Source organism: Amblyomma maculatum, chromosome 9, assembly GCF_055883805.1.
Source record: "Amblyomma maculatum isolate TAMU_Amacu chromosome 9, ASM5588380v1, whole genome shotgun sequence".
NCBI lineage: Eukaryota > Metazoa > Arthropoda > Arachnida > Ixodida > Ixodidae > Amblyomma > Amblyomma maculatum.
The window spans coordinates 91717209-91735850 of NC_139352.1; positions in this window are offsets into that span (position 1 = coordinate 91717209).

An 18642-nucleotide genomic window follows, 5' to 3' on the forward strand; every position below is an offset into this window, starting at 1 on the left:
TTAGCAATGACCAATCTAAACTGGAAAAAGGCAGAAAAAAATATTCCTAAAAACACATCTACAGGTATAGGTGGAATTTCGATCAAGCTTATATAAGCTGGCTAGGGAAGAATAAAGAAAGCAGGATCGGATTCATGAGAACGAGGGAAATTGTTTAAAGGGAGACAACGAAGTGAACTACATTACATCAGTTACAGCCGAGTCATTTAAGAGCGACGCTAGGGTAATCTCCGCAAATCAGGAAGCAACTCAAGGTAGCAGAATACAAAGCAGCTTAGCAATGACCAATCTGAACGGGAAAAAGGCAGAAAAAAATATTCCTAAAAACACATCTACAGGTATAGATGGAATTCCGATCAAGGTTATATAAGCTGGCTAGGGAAGAATAAAGAAGCAGGGTCGGATTCATGATAACGAGGGAAATTGTTTAAAGGGAGACAACGAAGTGAACTACATTACATCAGTTATAGCCGAGTCATTTAAGAGCGACGATGGGGTAATCTCCGCAAATCAGGAAGCAACACAAGGTAGCAGAATACAAAGCAGCTTAGCAATGACCAATCTAAACTGGAAAAAGGCAGAAAAAAATATTCCTAAAAACACATCTACAGGTATAGATGGAATTCCGATCAAGCTTATATAAGCTGGCTAGGGAAGAATAAAGAAAGCAGGGTCGGATTCATGATAACGAGGGTAATTGTTTAAAGGGAGACAACGAAGTGAACTACATTACATCAGTTATAGCCGAGTCATTTAACAGCGACGATAGGGTAATCTCCGCAAATCAGGAAGCAACTCAAGGTAGCAGAATACAAAGCAGCTTAGCAATGACCAATCTAAACGGGAAAAAGGCAGAAAAAAATATTCCTAAAAACACATCTACAGGTATAGATGGAATTCCGATCAAGCTTATATAAGCTGGCTAGGGAAGAATAAACAAAGCAGGATCGGATTCATGATAACGAGGGAAATTGTTTAAAGGGAGACAATGAAGTGAACTACATTACATCAGTTACAGCCGAGTCATTTAAGAGCGACGATAGGGTAATCTCCGCAAATCAGGAAGCAACACAAGGTAGCAGAATACAAAGCAGCTTAGCAATGACCAATCTAAACTGGAAAAAGGCAGAAGAAAACATTCCTAAAAACACATCTACAGGTATAGATGGAATTCCGATCAAGCTTATATAAGCTGGCTAGGGGATAATAAAGAAAGCAGGATCGGATTCATGATAACGAGGGTAATTGTTTAAAGGGAGACAACGAAGTGAACTACATTACATCAGTTATAGCCGAGTCATTTAAGAGCGACGATGGGGTAATCTCCGCAAATCAGGAAGCAACACAAGGTAGCAGAATACAAAGCAGCTTAGCAATGACCAATCTAAACTGGAAAAAGGCAGAAAAAAATATTCCTAAAAACACATCTACAGGTATAGATGGAATTCCGATCAAGCTTTTATAAGCTGGCTAGGGAAGAATAAAGAAAGCAGGATCGGATTCATGATAACGAGGGTAATTGTTTAAAGGGAGACAATACGAAGTGAACTACATTACATCAGTTATAGCCGAGTCATTTAAGAGCGACGATAGGGTAATCTCCGCAAATCAGGAAGCAACACAAGGTAGCAGAATACAAAGCAACTTAGCAATGACCAATCTAAACTGGAAAAAGGCAGAAAAAAATATTCCTAAAAACACATCTACAGGTATGGATGGAATTCCGATCAAGCTAATATAAGCTGGCTAGGGAAGAATAAAGAAAGCAGGGTCGGATTCATGATAACGAGGGAAATTTTTTAAAGGGAGACAACGAAGTGAACTACATTACATCAGTTATAGCCGAGTCATTTAAGAGCGACGATGGGGTAATCTCCGCAAATCAGGAAGCAACACAAGGTAGCAGAATACAAAGCAGCTTAGCAATGACCAATCTAAACTGGAAAAAGGCAGAAAAAAATATTCCTAAAAACACATCTACAGGTATAGGTGGAATTTCGATCAAGCTTATATAAGCTGGCTAGGGAAGAATAAAGAAAGCAGGATCGGATTCATGATAACGAGGGAAATTGTTTAAAGGGAGACAACGAAGTGAACTACATTACATCAGTTACAGCCGAGTCATTTAAGAGCGACGATAGGGTAATCTCCGCAAATCAGGAAGCAACTCAAGGTAGCAGAATACAAAGCAGCTTAGCAATGACCAATCTGAACGGGAAAAAGGCAGAAAAAAATATTCCTAAAAACACATCTACAGGTATAGATGGAATTCCGATCAAGGTTATATAAGCTGGCTAAGGAAGAATAAAGAAAGCAGGGTCGGATTCATGATAACGAGGGAAATTGTTTAAAGGGAGACAACGAAGTGAACTACATTACATCAGTTATAGCCGAGTCATTTAAGAGCGACGATGGGGTAATCTCCGCAAATCAGGAAGCAACACAAGGTAGCAGAATACAAAGCAGCTTAGCAATGACCAATCTAAACTGGTAAAAGGCAGAAAAAAATATTCCTAAAAACACATCTACAGGTATAGATGGAATTCCGATCAAACTTATATAAGCTGGCTAGGGAAGTATATAGAAAGCAGGATCGGATTCATGATAACCAGGGAAATTGTTTAAAGGGAGACAACGAAGTAAACTACATTACATCAGTTATAGCCGAGTCATTTAAGAGCGGCGCTAGGGTAATCTCCGCAAATCAGGAAGGAACACAAGTTAGCAGAATACAAAGCAGCTTAGCAATGACCGATCTAAACTGGAAAAAGGCAGAAGAAAATATTCCTAAAAACACATCTACAGGTATAGATGGAATTTCGATCAAGCTTATATAAGCTGGCTAGGGAAGAATAAAGAAAGCAAGATCGGATTCATGATAACGAGGGAAATTGTTTAAAGGGAGACAACTAAGTGAACTACATTACATCAGTTACAGCCGAGTCATTTAAGAGCGACGATAGGGTAATCTCCGCAAATCAGGAAGCAACACAAGGTAGCAGAATACAAAGCAGCTTAGCAATGACCAATCTAAACTGAAAAAAGGCAGAAAAAAATATTCCTAAAAACACATCTACAGGTATAGATGGAATTTCGATCAAGCTTATATAAGCTGGCTAGGGAAGAATAAAGAAAGCAGGGTCGGATTCATGATAACGAGGGTAATTGTTTAAAGGGAGACAACGAAGTGAACTACATTACATCAGTTATAGCCGAGTCATTTAACAGCGACGATAGGGTAATCTCCGCAAATCAGGAAGCAACTCAAGGTAGCAGAATACAAAGCAGCTTAGCAATGACCAATCTAAACGGGAAAAAGGCAGAAAAAAATATTCCTAAAAACACATCTACAGGTATAGATGGAATTCCGATCAAGCTTATATAAGCTGGCTAGGGAAGAATAAAGAAAGCAGGATCGGATTCATGATAACGAGGGAAATTGTTTAAAGGGAGACAATGAAGTGAACTACATTACATCAGTTACAGCCGAGTCATTTAAGAGCGACGATAGGGTAATCTCCGCAAATCAGGAAGCAACACAAGGTAGCAGAATACAAAGCAGCTTAGCAATGACCAATCTAAACTGAAAAAAGGCAGAAGAAAATATTCCTAAAAACACATCTACAGGTATTGATGGAATTCCGATCAAGCTTATATAAGCTGGCTAGGGAAAAATAAAGAAAGCAGGATCGGATTCATGATAACGAGGGAAATTGTTTAAAGGGAGACAACGAAGTGAACTACATTACATCAGTTACAGCCGAGTCATTTAAGAGCGACGATAGGGCAATCTCCGCAAATCAGGAAGCAACACAAGGTAGCAGAATACAAAGCAACTTAGCAATGACCAATCTAAACTGGAAAAAGGCAGAAAAAAATATTCCTAAAAACACATCTACAGGTATGGATGGAATTCCGATCAAGCTTATATAAGCTGGCAAGGGAAGAATAAAGAAAGCAGGATCGGATTCAAGATAACGAGGGAAATTGTTTAAAGGGAGACAACGCAGTGAACTACATTACATCAGTTACAGCCGAGTCATTTAAGAGCGACGATAGGGTAATCTCCGCAAATCAGGAAGCAACACAAGGTAGCAGAATACAAAGCAGCTTAGCAATGACCAATCTAAACTGGAAAAAGGCAGAAAAAAATATTCCTAAAAACACATCTACAGGTATAGATGGAATTCCGATCAAGCTTATATAAGCTGGCTAGGGGATAATAAAGAAAGCAGGATCGGATTCATGATAACGAGGGTAATTGTTTAAAGGGAGACAATACGAAGTGAACTACATTACATCAGTTATAGCCGAGTCATTTAAGAGCGACGATAGGGTAATCTCCGCAAATCAGGAAGCAACTCAAGGTAGCAGAATACAAAGCAGCTTAGCAATGACCAATCTAAACTGGAAAAAGGCTGAAAAAAATATTCCTAAAAACACATCTACAGGTATAGATGGAATTCCGATCAAGCTTATATAAGCTGGCTAGGGAAGAATAAAGAAAGCAGGATCGGATTCATGATAACGAGGGAAATTGTTTAAAGGGAGACAACGAAGTGAACTACATTACATCAGTTACAGCCGAGTCATTTAAGAGCGACGATAGGGTAATCTCCGCAAACCAGGAAGCAACACAAGGTAGCAGAATACAAAGCAGCTTAGCAATGACCAATCTAAACTGGAAAAAGGCAGAAAAAAATATTTCTAAAAACACATCTACAGGTATAGATGGAATTTCGATCAAGCTTATATAAGCTGGCTAGGGAAGAATAAAGAAAGCAGGGTCGGATTCATGATAACAAGGGTGATTGTTTAAAGGGAGACAACGAAGTGAACTACATTACATCAGTTATAGCCGAGTCATTTAACAGCGACGATAGGGTAATCTCCGCAAATCAGGAAGCAACTCAAGGTAGCAGAATACAAAGCAGCTTAGCAATGACCAATCTAAACGGGAAAAAGGCAGAAAAAAATATTCCTAAAAACACATCTACAGGTATAGATCGAATTCCGATCAAGCTTATATAAGCTGGCTAGGGAAGAATAAAGAAAGCAGGATCGGATTCAAGATAACGAGGGAAATTGTTTAAAGGGAGACAACGCAGTGAACTACATTACATCAGCTACAGCCGAGTCATTTAAGAGCGACGATGGGGTAATCTCCGCCAATCAGGAAGCAACAGAAGGTAGCAGAATACAAAGCAGCTTAGCAATGACCAATCTAAACTGGAAAAAGGCAGAAAAAAATATTCCTAAAAACACATCTACAGGTATAGATGGAATTCCGATCAAGCTTATATAAGCTGGCTAGGGAAGAATAAAGAAAGCAGGATCGGATTCATGATAACGAGGGAAATTGTTTAAAGGGAGACAATGAAGTGAACTACATTACATCACTTACAGCCGAGTCATTTAAGAGCGACGATAGGGTAATCTCCGCAAATCCGGAAGCAACACAAGGTAGCAGAATACAAAGCAGCTTAGCAATGACCAATCTAAACTGGAAAAAGGCAGAAAAAAATATTCCTAAAAACACATCTACAGGTATAGATGGAATTTCGATCAAGCTTATATAAGCTGGCTAGGGAAGAATAAAGAAAGCAGGATCGGATTCATGATAACGAGGGAAATTGTTTAAAGGGAGACAACGAAGTGAACTACATTACATCAGTTACAGCCGAGTCATTTAAGAGCGACGATAGGGTAATCTTCGCAAATCAGGAAGCAACACAAGGTAGCAGAATACAAAGCAACTTAGCAATGACCAATCTAAACTGGAAAAAGGCAGAAAAAAATATTCCTAAAAACACATCTACAGGTATGGATGGAATTCCGATCAAGCTAATATAAGCTGGCTAGGGAAGAATAAAGAAAGCAGGATCAGATTCAAGATAACGAGGGAAATTGTTTAAAGGGAGACAACGCAGTGAACTAGATTACATCAGTTACAGCCGAGTCATTTAAGAGCGACGATAGGGTAATCTCCGCAAATCAGGAAGCAACACAAGGTAGCAGAATACAAAGCAGCTTAGCAATGACCAATCTGAACGGGAAAAAGGCAGAAAAAAATATTCCTAAAAACACATCTACAGGTATAGATGGAATTCCGATCAAGGTTATATAAGCTGGCTAAGGAAGAATAAAGAAAGCAGGGTCGGATTCATGATAACGAGGGAAATTGTTTAAAGGGAGACAACGAAGTGAACTACATTACATCAGTTATAGCCGAGTTATTTAAGAGCGACGATGGGGTAATCTCCGCAAATCAGGAAGCAACACAAGGTAGCAGAATACAAAGCAGCTTAGCAATGACCAATCTAAACTGGAAAAAGGCAGAAAAAAAATATTCCTAAAAACACATCTACAGGTATAGATGGAATTCCGATCAAGCTTATATAAGCTGGCTAGGGAAGTATATAGAAAGCAGGATCGGATTCATGATAACCAGGGAAATTGTTTAAAGGGAGACAACGAAGTAAACTACATTACATCAGTTATAGCCGAGTCATTTAAGAGCGGCGCTAGGGTAATCTCCGCAAATCAGGAAGGAACACAAGTTAGCAGAATACAAAGCAGCTTAGCAATGACCGATCTAAACTGGAAAAAGGCAGAAGAAAATATTCCTAAAAACACATCTACAGGTATAGATGGAATTTCGATCAAGCTTATATAAGCTGGCTAGGGAAGAATAAAGAAAGCAAGATCGGATTCATGATAACGAGGGAAATTGTTTAAAGGGAGACAACTAAGTGAACTACATTACATCAGTTACAGCCGAGTCATTTAAGAGCGACGATAGGGTAATCTCCGCAAATCAGGAAGCAACACAAGGTAGCAGAATACAAAGCAGCTTAGCAATGACCAATCTAAACTGAAAAAAGGCAGAAAAAAATATTCCTAAAAACACATCTACAGGTATAGATGGAATTTCGATCAAGCTTATATAAGCTGGCTAGGGAAGAATAAAGAAAGCAGGGTCGGATTCATGATAACGAGGGTAATTGTTTAAAGGGAGACAACGAAGTGAACTACATTACATCAGTTATAGCCGAGTCATTTAACAGCGACGATAGGGTAATCTCCGCAAATCAGGAAGCAACTCAAGGTAGCAGAATACAAAGCAGCTTAGCAATGACCAATCTAAACGGGAAAAAGGCAGAAAAAAATATTCCTAAAAACACATCTACAGGTATAGATGGAATTCCGATCAAGCTTATATAAGCTGGCTAGGGAAGAATAAAGAAAGCAGGATCGGATTCATGATAACGAGGGAAATTGCTTAAAGGGAGACAATGAAGTGAACTACATTACATCAGTTACAGCCGAGTCATTTAAGAGCGACGATAGGGTAATCTCCGCAAATCAGGAAGCAACACAAGGTAGCAGAATACAAAGCAGCTTAGCAATGACCAATCTAAACTGAAAAAAGGCAGAAGAAAATATTCCTAAAAACACATCTACAGGTATTGATGGAATTCCGATCAAGCTTATATAAGCTGGCTAGGGAAAAATAAAGAAAGCAGGATCGGATTCATGATAACGAGGGAAATTGTTTAAAGGGAGACAACGAAGTGAACTACATTACATCAGTTACAGCCGAGTCATTTAAGAGCGACGATAGGGTAATCTCCGCAAATCAGGAAGCAACACAAGGTAGCAGAATACAAAGCAACTTAGCAATGACCAATCTAAACTGGAAAAAGGCAGAAAAAAATATTCCTAAAAACACATCTACAGGTATGGATGGAATTCCGATCAAGCTTATATAAGCTGGCAAGGGAAGAATAAAGAAAGCAGGATCGGATTCAAGATAACGAGGGAAATTGTTTAAAGGGAGACAACGCAGTGAACTACATTACATCAGTTACAGCCGAGTCATTTAAGAGCGACGATAGGGTAATCTCCGCAAATCAGGAAGCAACACAAGGTAGCAGAATACAAAGCAGCTTAGCAATGACCAATCTAAACTGGAAAAAGGCAGAAAAAAATATTCCTAAAAACACATCTACAGGTATAGATGGAATTCCGATCAAGCTTATATAAGCTGGCTAGGGGATAATAAAGAAAGCAGGATCGGATTCATGATAACGAGGGTAATTGTTTAAAGGGAGACAATACGAAGTGAACTACATTACATCAGTTATAGCCGAGTCATTTAAGAGCGACGATAGGGTAATCTCCGCAAATCAGGAAGCAACTCAAGGTAGCAGAATACAAAGCAGCTTAGCAATGACCAATCTAAACTGGAAAAAGGCAGAAAAAGTATTTCTAAAAACACATCTACAGGTATAGATGGAATTTCGATCAAGCTTATATAAGCTGGCTAGGGAAGAATAAAGAAAGCAGGGTCGGATTCATGATAACAAGGGTGATTGTTTAAAGGGAGACAACGAAGTGAACTACATTACATCAGTTATAGCCGAGTCATTTAACAGCGACGATAGGGTAATCTCCGCAAATCAGGAAGCAACTCAAGGTAGCAGAATACAAAGCAGCTTAGCAATGACCAATCTAAACGGGAAAAAGGCAGAAAAAAATATTCCTAAAAACACATCTACAGGTATAGATCGAATTCCGATCAAGCTTATATAAGCTGGCTAGGGAAGAATAAAGAAAGCAGGATCGGATTCAAGATAACGAGGGAAATTGTTTAAAGGGAGACAACGCAGTGAACTACATTACATCAGCTACAGCCGAGTCATTTAAGAGCGACGATGGGGTAATCTCCGCAAATCAGGAAGCAACACAAGGTAGCAGAATACAAAGCAGCTTAGCAATGACCAATCTAAACTGGAAAAAGGGAGAAAAAAATATTCCTAAAAACACATCTACAGGTATAGATGGAATTCCGATCAAGCTTATATAAGCTGGCTAGGGAAGAATAAAGAAAGCAGGATCGGATTCATGATAACGAGGGAAATTGTTTAAAGGGAGACAACGAAGTGAACTACATTACATCAGTTACAGCCGAGTCATTTAAGAGCGACGATAGGGTAATCTTCGCAAATCAGGAAGCAACACAAGGTAGCAGAATACAAAGCAACTTAGCAATGACCAATCTAAACTGGAAAAAGGCAGAAAAAAATATTCCTAAAAACACATCTACAGGTATGGATGGAATTCCGATCAAGCTAATATAAGCTGGCTAGGGAAGAATAAAGAAAGCAGGATCAGATTCAAGATAACGAGGGAAATTGTTTAAAGGGAGACAACGCAGTGAACTAGATTACATCAGTTACAGCCGAGTCATTTAAGAGCGACGATAGGGTAATCTCCGCAAATCAGGAAGCAACACAAGGTAGCAGAATACAAAGCAGCTTAGCAATGACCAATCTAAACTGGAAAAAGGCAGAAAAAAATATTCCTAAAAACACATCTACAGGTATAGATGGAATTCCGATCAAGCTTATATAAGCTGGCTAGGGAAGAATAAAGAAAGCAGGGTCGGATTCATGATAACGAGGGAAATTTTTTAAAGGGAGACAACGAAGTGAACTACATTACATCAGTTATAGCCGAGTCATTTAAGAGCGACGATGGGGTAATCTCCGCAAATCAGGAAGCAACACAAGGTAGCAGAATACAAAGCAGCTTAGCAATGACCAATCTAAACTGGAAAAAGGCAGAAAAAATATTCCTAAAAACACATCTACAGGTATAGATGGAATTCCGATCAAGCTTATATAAGCTGGCTAGGGAAGAATATAGAAAGCAGGATCGGATTCATGATAACGAGGGAAATTGTTTAAAGGGAGACAACAAAGTAAACTACATTACATCAGTTATAGCCGAGTCATTTAAGAGCGGCGATAGGGTAATCTCCGCAAACACAAGGTAGCAGAATACAAAGCAGCTTAGCAATGACCAATCTAAACTGGAAAAAGGCAGAAAAAAATATTCCTAAAAACACATCTACAGGTATAGATGGAATTCCGATCAAGCTTATATAAGCTGGCTAGGGAAGAATAAAGAAAACAGGATCGGATTCATGATAACGAGGGAAATTGTTTAAAGGGAGACAACGAAGTGAACTACATTACATCAGTTACAGCCGAGTCATTTAAGAGCGACGATAGGGTAATCTCCGCAAATCAGGAAGCAACACAAGGTAGCAGAATACAAAGCAACTTAGCAATGACCAATCTAAACTGGAAAAAGGCAGAAAAAAATATTCCTAAAAACACATCTACAGGTATAGATGGAATTCCGATCAAGCTTATATAAGCTGGCTAGGGAAGAATAAAGAAAGCAGGATCGGATTCAAGATAACGAGGGAAATTGTTTAAAGGGAGACAACGCAGTGAACTACATTACATCAGCTACAGCCGAGTTATTTAAGAGCGACGATAGGGCAATCTCCGCAAATCAGGAAGCAACACAAGGTAGCAGAATACAAAGCAGCTTAGCAATGACCAATCTAAACTGGAAAAAGGCAGAAAAAAATATTCCTAAAAACACATCTACAGGTATAGATGGAATTCCGATCAAGCTTATATAAGCTGGCTAGGGAAGAATAAAGAAAGCAGGATCGGATTCATGATAACGAGGGAAATTGTTTAAAGGGAGACAATGAAGTGAACTACATTACATCACTTACAGCCGAGTCATTTAAGAGCGACGATAGGGTAATCTCCGCAAATCCGGAAGCAACACAAGGTAGCAGAATACAAAGCAGCTTAGCAATGACCAATCTAAACTGGAAAAAGGCAGAAAAAAATATTCCTAAAAACACATCTACAGGTATAGATGGAATTCCGATCAAGCTTATATAAGCTGGCTAGGGAAGAATAAAGAAAGCAGGATCGGATTCATGATAACGAGGGAAATTGTTTAAAGGGAGACAACGAAGTGAACTACATTACATCAGTTACAGCCGAGTCATTTAAGAGCGACGATAGGGTAATCTTCGCAAATCAGGAAGCAACACAAGGTAGCAGAATACAAAGCAACTTAGCAATGACCAATCTAAACTGGAAAAAGGCAGAAAAAAATATTCCTAAAAACACATCTACAGGTATGGATGGAATTCCGATCAAGCTAATATAAGCTGGCTAGGGAAGAATAAAGAAAGCAGGATCAGATTCAAGATAACGTGGGAAATTGTTTAAAGGGAGACAACGCAGTGAACTAGATTACATCAGTTACAGACGAGTCATTTAAGAGCGACGATAGGGTAATCTCCGCAAATCAGGAAGCAACACAAGGTAGCAGAATACAAAGCAGCTTAGCAATGACCAATCTAAACTGGAAAAAGGCAGAAAAAAATATTCCTAAAAACACATCTACAGGTATAGATGGAATTCCGATCAAACTTATATAAGCTGGCTAGGGAAGAATAAAGAAAGCAGGATCGGATTCAAGATAACGAGGGAAATTGTTTAAAGGGAGACAACGCACTGAACTACATCACATCAGCTACAGCCGAGTCATTTAAGAGCTACGATAGGGTAATCTCCGCAAATCAGGAAGCAACACAAGGTAGCAGAATACAAAGCAGCTTAGCAATGACCAATCTAAACTGGAAAAAGGCAGAAAAAAATATTCCTAAAAACACATATACAGGTATAGATGGAATTCCGATCAAGCTTATATAAGCTGGCTAGGGAAGAATAATGAAAGCAGGATCGGATTCAAGATAACGAGGGAAATTGTTTAAAGGGAGACAACGCAGTGAACTACATTACATCAGCTACAGCCGAGTCATTTAAGAGCGACGATAGGGTAATCTCCGCAAATCAGGAAGCAACTCAAGGTAGCACAATACAAAGCAGCTTAGCAATGACCAATCTAAACTGGAAAAAGGCAGAAAAAAATATTCCTAAAAACACATCTACAGGTATAGATGGAATTCCGATCAAGCTTATATAAGCTGGCTAGGGAAGAATAAAGAAAGCAGGGTCGGATTCATGATAACGAGGGTAATTGTTTAAAGGGAGACAACGATGTGAACCACATTACATCAGTTATAGCCGAGTCATTTAACAGCGACGATAGGGTAATCTCCGCAAATCAGGAAGCAACTCAAGGTAGCAGAATACAAAGCAGCTTAGCAATGACCAATCTAAACTGGAAAAAGGCAGAAAAAAATATTCCTAAAAACACATCTACAGGTATAGATGGAATTCCGATCAAGCTTATATAAGCTGGCTAGGGAAGAATAAAGAAAGCAGGATCGGATTCATGATAACGAGGGAAATTGTTTAAGGGGAGACAACGAAGTGAACTACATTACATCAGTTACAGCCGAGTCATTTAAGAGCGACGATAGGGTAATCTCCGCAAATCAGGAAGCAACACAAGGTAGCAGAATACAAAGCAGCTTAGCCATGACTAATCTAAAGTGGAAAAAGGCAGAAAAAAATATTCCTAAAAACACATCTAGAGGTATAGATGGAATTCCGATCAAGCTTATATAAGCTGGCTAGGCAAGAATAAAGAAAGCAAGATCGGATTCATGATAACGAGGGGAATTGTTTAAAGGGAGACAATGAAGTGAGCTACATTACATCAGTTACAGCCGAGTCATTTAAGAGCGACGATAGGGTAATCTCCGCAAATCAGGAAGCAACACAAGGTAGCAGAATACAAAGCAGCTTAGCAATGACCAATCTAAACTGGAAAAAGGCAGAAAAAAATATTCCTAAAAACACATCTACAGGTATAGATGGAATTCCGATCAAGCTTATATAAGCTGGCTAGGGAAGAATAAAGAAAGCAGGATCGGATTCATGATAGCGAGGGTAATTGTTTAAAGGGAGACAACGAAGTGAACTACATTACATCTGTTATACCCGAGTCATTTAAGAGCGACGATAGGGTAATCTCCGCAAATCAGGAAGCAACTCAAGGTAGCAGAATACAAAGCAGCTTAGCAATGACCAATCTAAACTGGAAAAAGGCAGAAAAAAATATTCCTAAAAACACATCTACAGGTATAGATGGAATTCCGATCAAACTTATATAAGCTGGCTAGGGAAGAATAAAGAAAGCAGGATCGGATTCAAGATAACGAGGGAAATTGTTTAAAGGGAGACAACGCACTGAACTACATCACATCAGCTACAGCCGAGTCATTTAAGAGCTACGATAGGGTAATCTCCGCAAATCAGGAAGCAACACAAGGTAGCAGAATACAAAGCAGCTTAGCAATGACCAATCTAAACTGGAAAAAGGCAGAAAAAAATATTCCTAAAAACACATATACAGGTATAGATGGAATTCCGATCAAGCTTATATAAGCTGGCTAGGGAAGAATAATGAAAGCAGGATCGGATTCATGATAACGAGGGTAATTGTTTAAAGGGAGACAACGAAGTGAACTACTTTACATCAGTTATAGCCGAGTCATTTAAGAGCTACGATAGGGTAATCTCCGCAAATCAGGAAGCAACTCAAGGTAGCACAATACAAAGCAGCTTAGCAATGACCAATCTAAACTGGAAAAAGGCAGAAAAAAATATTCCTAAAAACACATCTACAGGTATAAATGGAATTCCGATCAAGCTTATATAAGCTGGCTAGGGAAGAATAAAGAAAGCAGGGTCGGATTCATGATAACGAGGGTAATTGTTTAAAGGGAGACAACGATGTGAACTACATTACATCAGTTATAGCCGAGTCATTTAACAGCGACGATAGGGTAATCTCCGCAAATCAGGAAGCAACTCAAGGTAGCAGAATACAAAGCAGCTTAGCAATGACCAATCTAAACTGGAAAAAGGCAGAAAAAAATATTCCTAAAAACACATCTACAGGTATAGATGGAATTCGGATCAAGCTTATATAATCTGGCTAGGGAAGAATAAAGAAAGCAGGATCGGATTCATGATAACTAGGGAAATTGTTTAAAGGGAGACAATGAAGTGAGCTACATTACATCAGTTACAGCCGAGTCATTTAAGAGCGACGATAGGGTAATCTCCGCAAATCAGGAAGCAACACAAGGTAGCAGAATACAAAGCAGCTTAGCAATGACCAATCTAAACTGGAAAAAGGCAGAAAAAAAATATTCCTAAAAACACATCTACAGGTATAGATGGAATTCCGATCAAGCTTATATAAGCTGGCTAGGGAAGAATAAAGAAAGCAGGATCGGATTCATGATAACGAGGGAAATTGTTTAAAGGGAGACAACGAAGTGAACTACATTACATCAGTTACAGCCGAGTCATTTAAGAGCGACGATAGGGTAATCTTCGCAAATCAGGAAGCAACACAAGGTAGCAGAATACAAAGCAGCTTAGCAATGACCAATCTAAACTGGAAAAAGGCAGAAAAAAATATTCCTAAAAACACATCTACAGGTATGGATGGAATTCCGATCAAGCTTATATAAGCTGGCTAGGGAAGAATAATGAAAGCAGGATCGGATTCAAGATAACGAGGGAAATTGTTTAAAGGGAGACAACGCAGTGAACTACATTACATCAGCTACAGCCGAGTCATTTAAGAGCGACGATAGGGTAATCTCCGCAAATCAGGAAGCAACTCAAGGTAGCACAATACAAAGCAGCTTAGCAATGACCAATCTAAACTGGAAAAAGGCAGAAAAAAATATTCCTAAAAACACATCTACAGGTATAGATGGAATTCCGATCAAGCTTATATAAGCTGGCTAGGGAAGAATAAAGAAAGCAGGGTCGGATTCATGATAACGAGGGTAATTGTTTAAAGGGAGACAACGATGTGAACCACATTACATCAGTTATAGCCGAGTCATTTAACAGCGACGATAGGGTAATCTCCGCAAATCAGGAAGCAACTCAAGGTAGCAGAATACAAAGCAGCTTAGCAATGACCAATCTAAACTGGAAAAAGGCAGAAAAAAATATTCCTAAAAACACATCTACAGGTATAGATGGAATTCCGATCAAGCTTATATAAGCTGGCTAGGGAAGAATAAAGAAAGCAGGGTCGGATTCATGATAACGAGGGAAATTGTTTAAGGGGAGACAACGAAGTGAACTACATTACATCAGTTACAGCCGAGTCATTTAAGAGCGACGATAGGGTAATCTCCGCAAATCAGGAAGCAACACAAGGTAGCAGAATACAAAGCAGCTTAGCCATGACTAATCTAAAGTGGAAAAAGGCAGAAAAAAATATTCCTAAAAACACATCTAGAGGTATAGATGGAATTCCGATCAAGCTTATATAAGCTGGCTAGGCAAGAATAAAGAAAGCAGGATCGGATTCATGATAACGAGGGGAATTGTTTAAAGGGAGACAATGAAGTGAGCTACATTACATCAGTTACAGCCGAGTCATTTAAGAGCGACGATAGGGTAATCTCCGCAAATCAGGAAGCAACACAAGGTAGCAGAATACAAAGCAGCTTAGCAATGACCAATCTAAACTGGAAAAAGGCAGAAAAAAATATTCCTAAAAACACATCTACAGGTATAGATGGAATTCCGATCAAGCTTATATAAGCTGGCTAGGGAAGAATAAAGAAAGCAGGATCGGATTCATGATAACGAGGGTAATTGTTTAAAGGGAGACAACGAAGTGAACTACATTACATCTGTTATACCCGAGTCATTTAAGAGCGACGATAGGGTAATCTCCGCAAATCAGGAAGCAACTCAAGGTAGCAGAATACAAAGCAGCTTAGCAATGACCAATCTAAACTGGAAAAAGGCAGAAAAAAATATTCCTAAAAACACATCTACAGGTATAGATGGAATTCCGATCAAGCTTATATAAGCTGGCTAGGGAAGAATAAAGAAAGCAGGATCGGATTCATGATAACGAGGGTAATTGTTTAAAGGGAGACAACGAAGTGAACTACATTACATCAGTTATAGCCGAGTCATTTAACAGCGACGATAGGGTAATCTCCGCAAATCAGGAAGCAACTCAAGGTAGCAGAATACAAAGCAGCTTAGCAATGACCAATCTAAACTGGAAAATGCAGAAAAAAATATTCCTAAAAACACATCTACAGGTATAGATGGAATTCCGATCAAACTTATATAAGTCATATAAGAGCTACGATAGGGTAATCTCCGCAAATCAGGAAGCAACTCAAGGTAGCAGAATACAAAGCAGCTTAGCAATGACCAATGTAAACTGGAAAAAGGCAGAAAAAAATATTCCTAAAAACACATCTACAGGTATAGATGGAATTCCGATCAAGCTTATATAAGCTGGCTAGGGAAGAATAAAGAAAGCAGAGTCGGATTCATGATAACGAGGGTAATTGTTTAAAGGGAGACAACGATGTGAACAACATTACATCAGTTATAGCCGAGTCATTTAACAGCGACGATAGGGTAATCTCCGCAAATCAGGAAGCAACTGTAGCAGAATACAAAGCAGCTTAGCAATGACCAATCTAAACTGGAAAATGCAGAAAAAAATATTCCTAAAAACACATCTACATGTATAGATGGAATTCCGATCAAACTTATATAAGCTGGCTAGGGAAGAATAAAGAAAGCAGGATCGGATTCATGATAACGAGGGAAATTGTTTAAAGGGAGACAACGAAGTGAACTACATTACATCAGTTACAGCCGAGTCATTTAAGAGCGACGATAGGGTAATCTCCGCAAATCAGGAAGCAACGCAAGGTAGCAGAATACAAAGCAGCTTAGCAATGACTAATCTAAACTGGAAAAAGGCAGAAAAAATATTCCTAAAAACATATCTACAGGTATAGATGGAAATCCGATCAAGCTTATATAAGCTGGCTAGGGAAGAATAAAGAAAGCAGGATCGGATTCATGATAACGAGGGAAATTGTTTAAAGGGAGACAATGAAGTGAACTACATTACATCAGTTACAGCCGAGTCATTTAAGAGCGACGATAGGGTAATCTCCGCAAATCAGGAAGCAACACAAGGTAGCAGAATACAAAGCAGCTTAGCAATGACCAATCTAAACTGGAAAAAGGCAGAAAAAAATATTCCTAAAAACACATCTACAGGTATAGATGGAATTCCGATCAAGCTTATATAAGCTGGCTAGGGAAGAATAAAGAAAGCAGGATCGGATTCATGATAACGAGGGAAATTGTTTAAAGGGAGACAGCGAAGTGAACTACATTACATCAGTTACAGCCGAGTCATTTAAGAGCGACGATAGGGTAATCTCCGCAAATCAGGAAGCAACACAAGGTAGCAGAATACAAAGGAACTTAGCAATGACCAATCTAAACTGGAAAAAGGCAGAAAAAAAATATTCCTAAAAACACATCTACAGGTATAGATGGAATTCCGATCAAGCTTATATAAGCTGGCTAGGGAAGAATAAAGAAAGCAGGATCGGATTCAAGATAACGAGGGAAATTGTTTAAAGGGAGACAATGCAGTGAACTACATTACATCAGCTACAGCCGAGTCATTTAAGAGCGACGATAGGGTAATCTCCGCAAATCAGGAAGCAACAAAAGGTAGCAGAATACAAATCAGCTTAGCAATGACCAATCTAAACTGGAAAACGGCAGAAAAAAATATTCCTAAAAACACATCTACAGGTATAGATGGAATTCCGATCAAGCTTATATAAGCTGGCTAGGGGATAATAAAGAAAGCAGGATCGGATTCATGATAACGAGGGTAATTGTTTAAAGGGAGACAATACGAAGTGAACTACATTACATCAGTTATAGCCGAGTCATTTATGAGCGACGATAGGGTAATCTCCGCAAATCAGGAAGCAACTCAAGGTAGCAGAATACCAAGCAGCTTAGCAATGACCAATCTAAACTGGAAAAAGGCAGAAAAAAATATTCCTAAAAACACATCTACAGGTATAGATGGAATTCCGATCAAGCTTATATAAGCTGCCTAGGGAAGAATAAAGAAAGCAGGATCGGATTCATGATAACGAGGGTAATTGTTTAAAGGGAGACTATACGAAGTGAACTACATTACATCGGTTATAGCCGAGTCATTTAAATCGACGATAGGTAATCTCCGCAAATCAGGAAGCAACTCAAGGTAGCAGAATACAAAGCAGCTTAGCAATGACCAATCTAAACGGGAAAAAGGCAGAAAAAAATATTCCTAAAAACACATCTACAGGTATAGATGGAATTCCTATCAAGCTTATATAAGCTGGCTAGGGAAGAATATAGAAAGCAGGATCGGATTCATGATAACGAGGGAAATTGTGTAAAGGGAGACAACGAAGTAAACTACATTACATCAGTTATAGCCGAGTCATTTAAGAGCGGCGATAGGGTAATCTCCGCAAATCAGGAAGGAACACAAGGTAGCAGAATACAAAGCAGCTTAGCAATGACCAATCTAAGCTGGAAAAAGGCAGAAAAAGATATTCCTAAAAACACATCTACAGGTATAGATGGAATTCCGATCAAGCTTATATAAGCTGGCTAGGGAAGAATAAAGAAAGCAGGATCGGATTCATGATAACGAGGGTACTGTTTAAAGGGAGACAACGAAGTGAACTACATTACATCAGTTATAGCCGAGTCATTTAAGAGCGGCGATAGGGTAATCTCCGCAAATCAGGAAGCAGCTCAAGTTAGCAGAATACAAAGCAGCTTAGCAATGACCAATCTAAACTGGAAAAAGGCAGAAAAAAATATTCCTAAAAACACATCTACAGGTATAGATGGAATTCCGATCAAGCTTATATAAGCTGGCTAGGGAAGAATAAAGAAAGCAGGA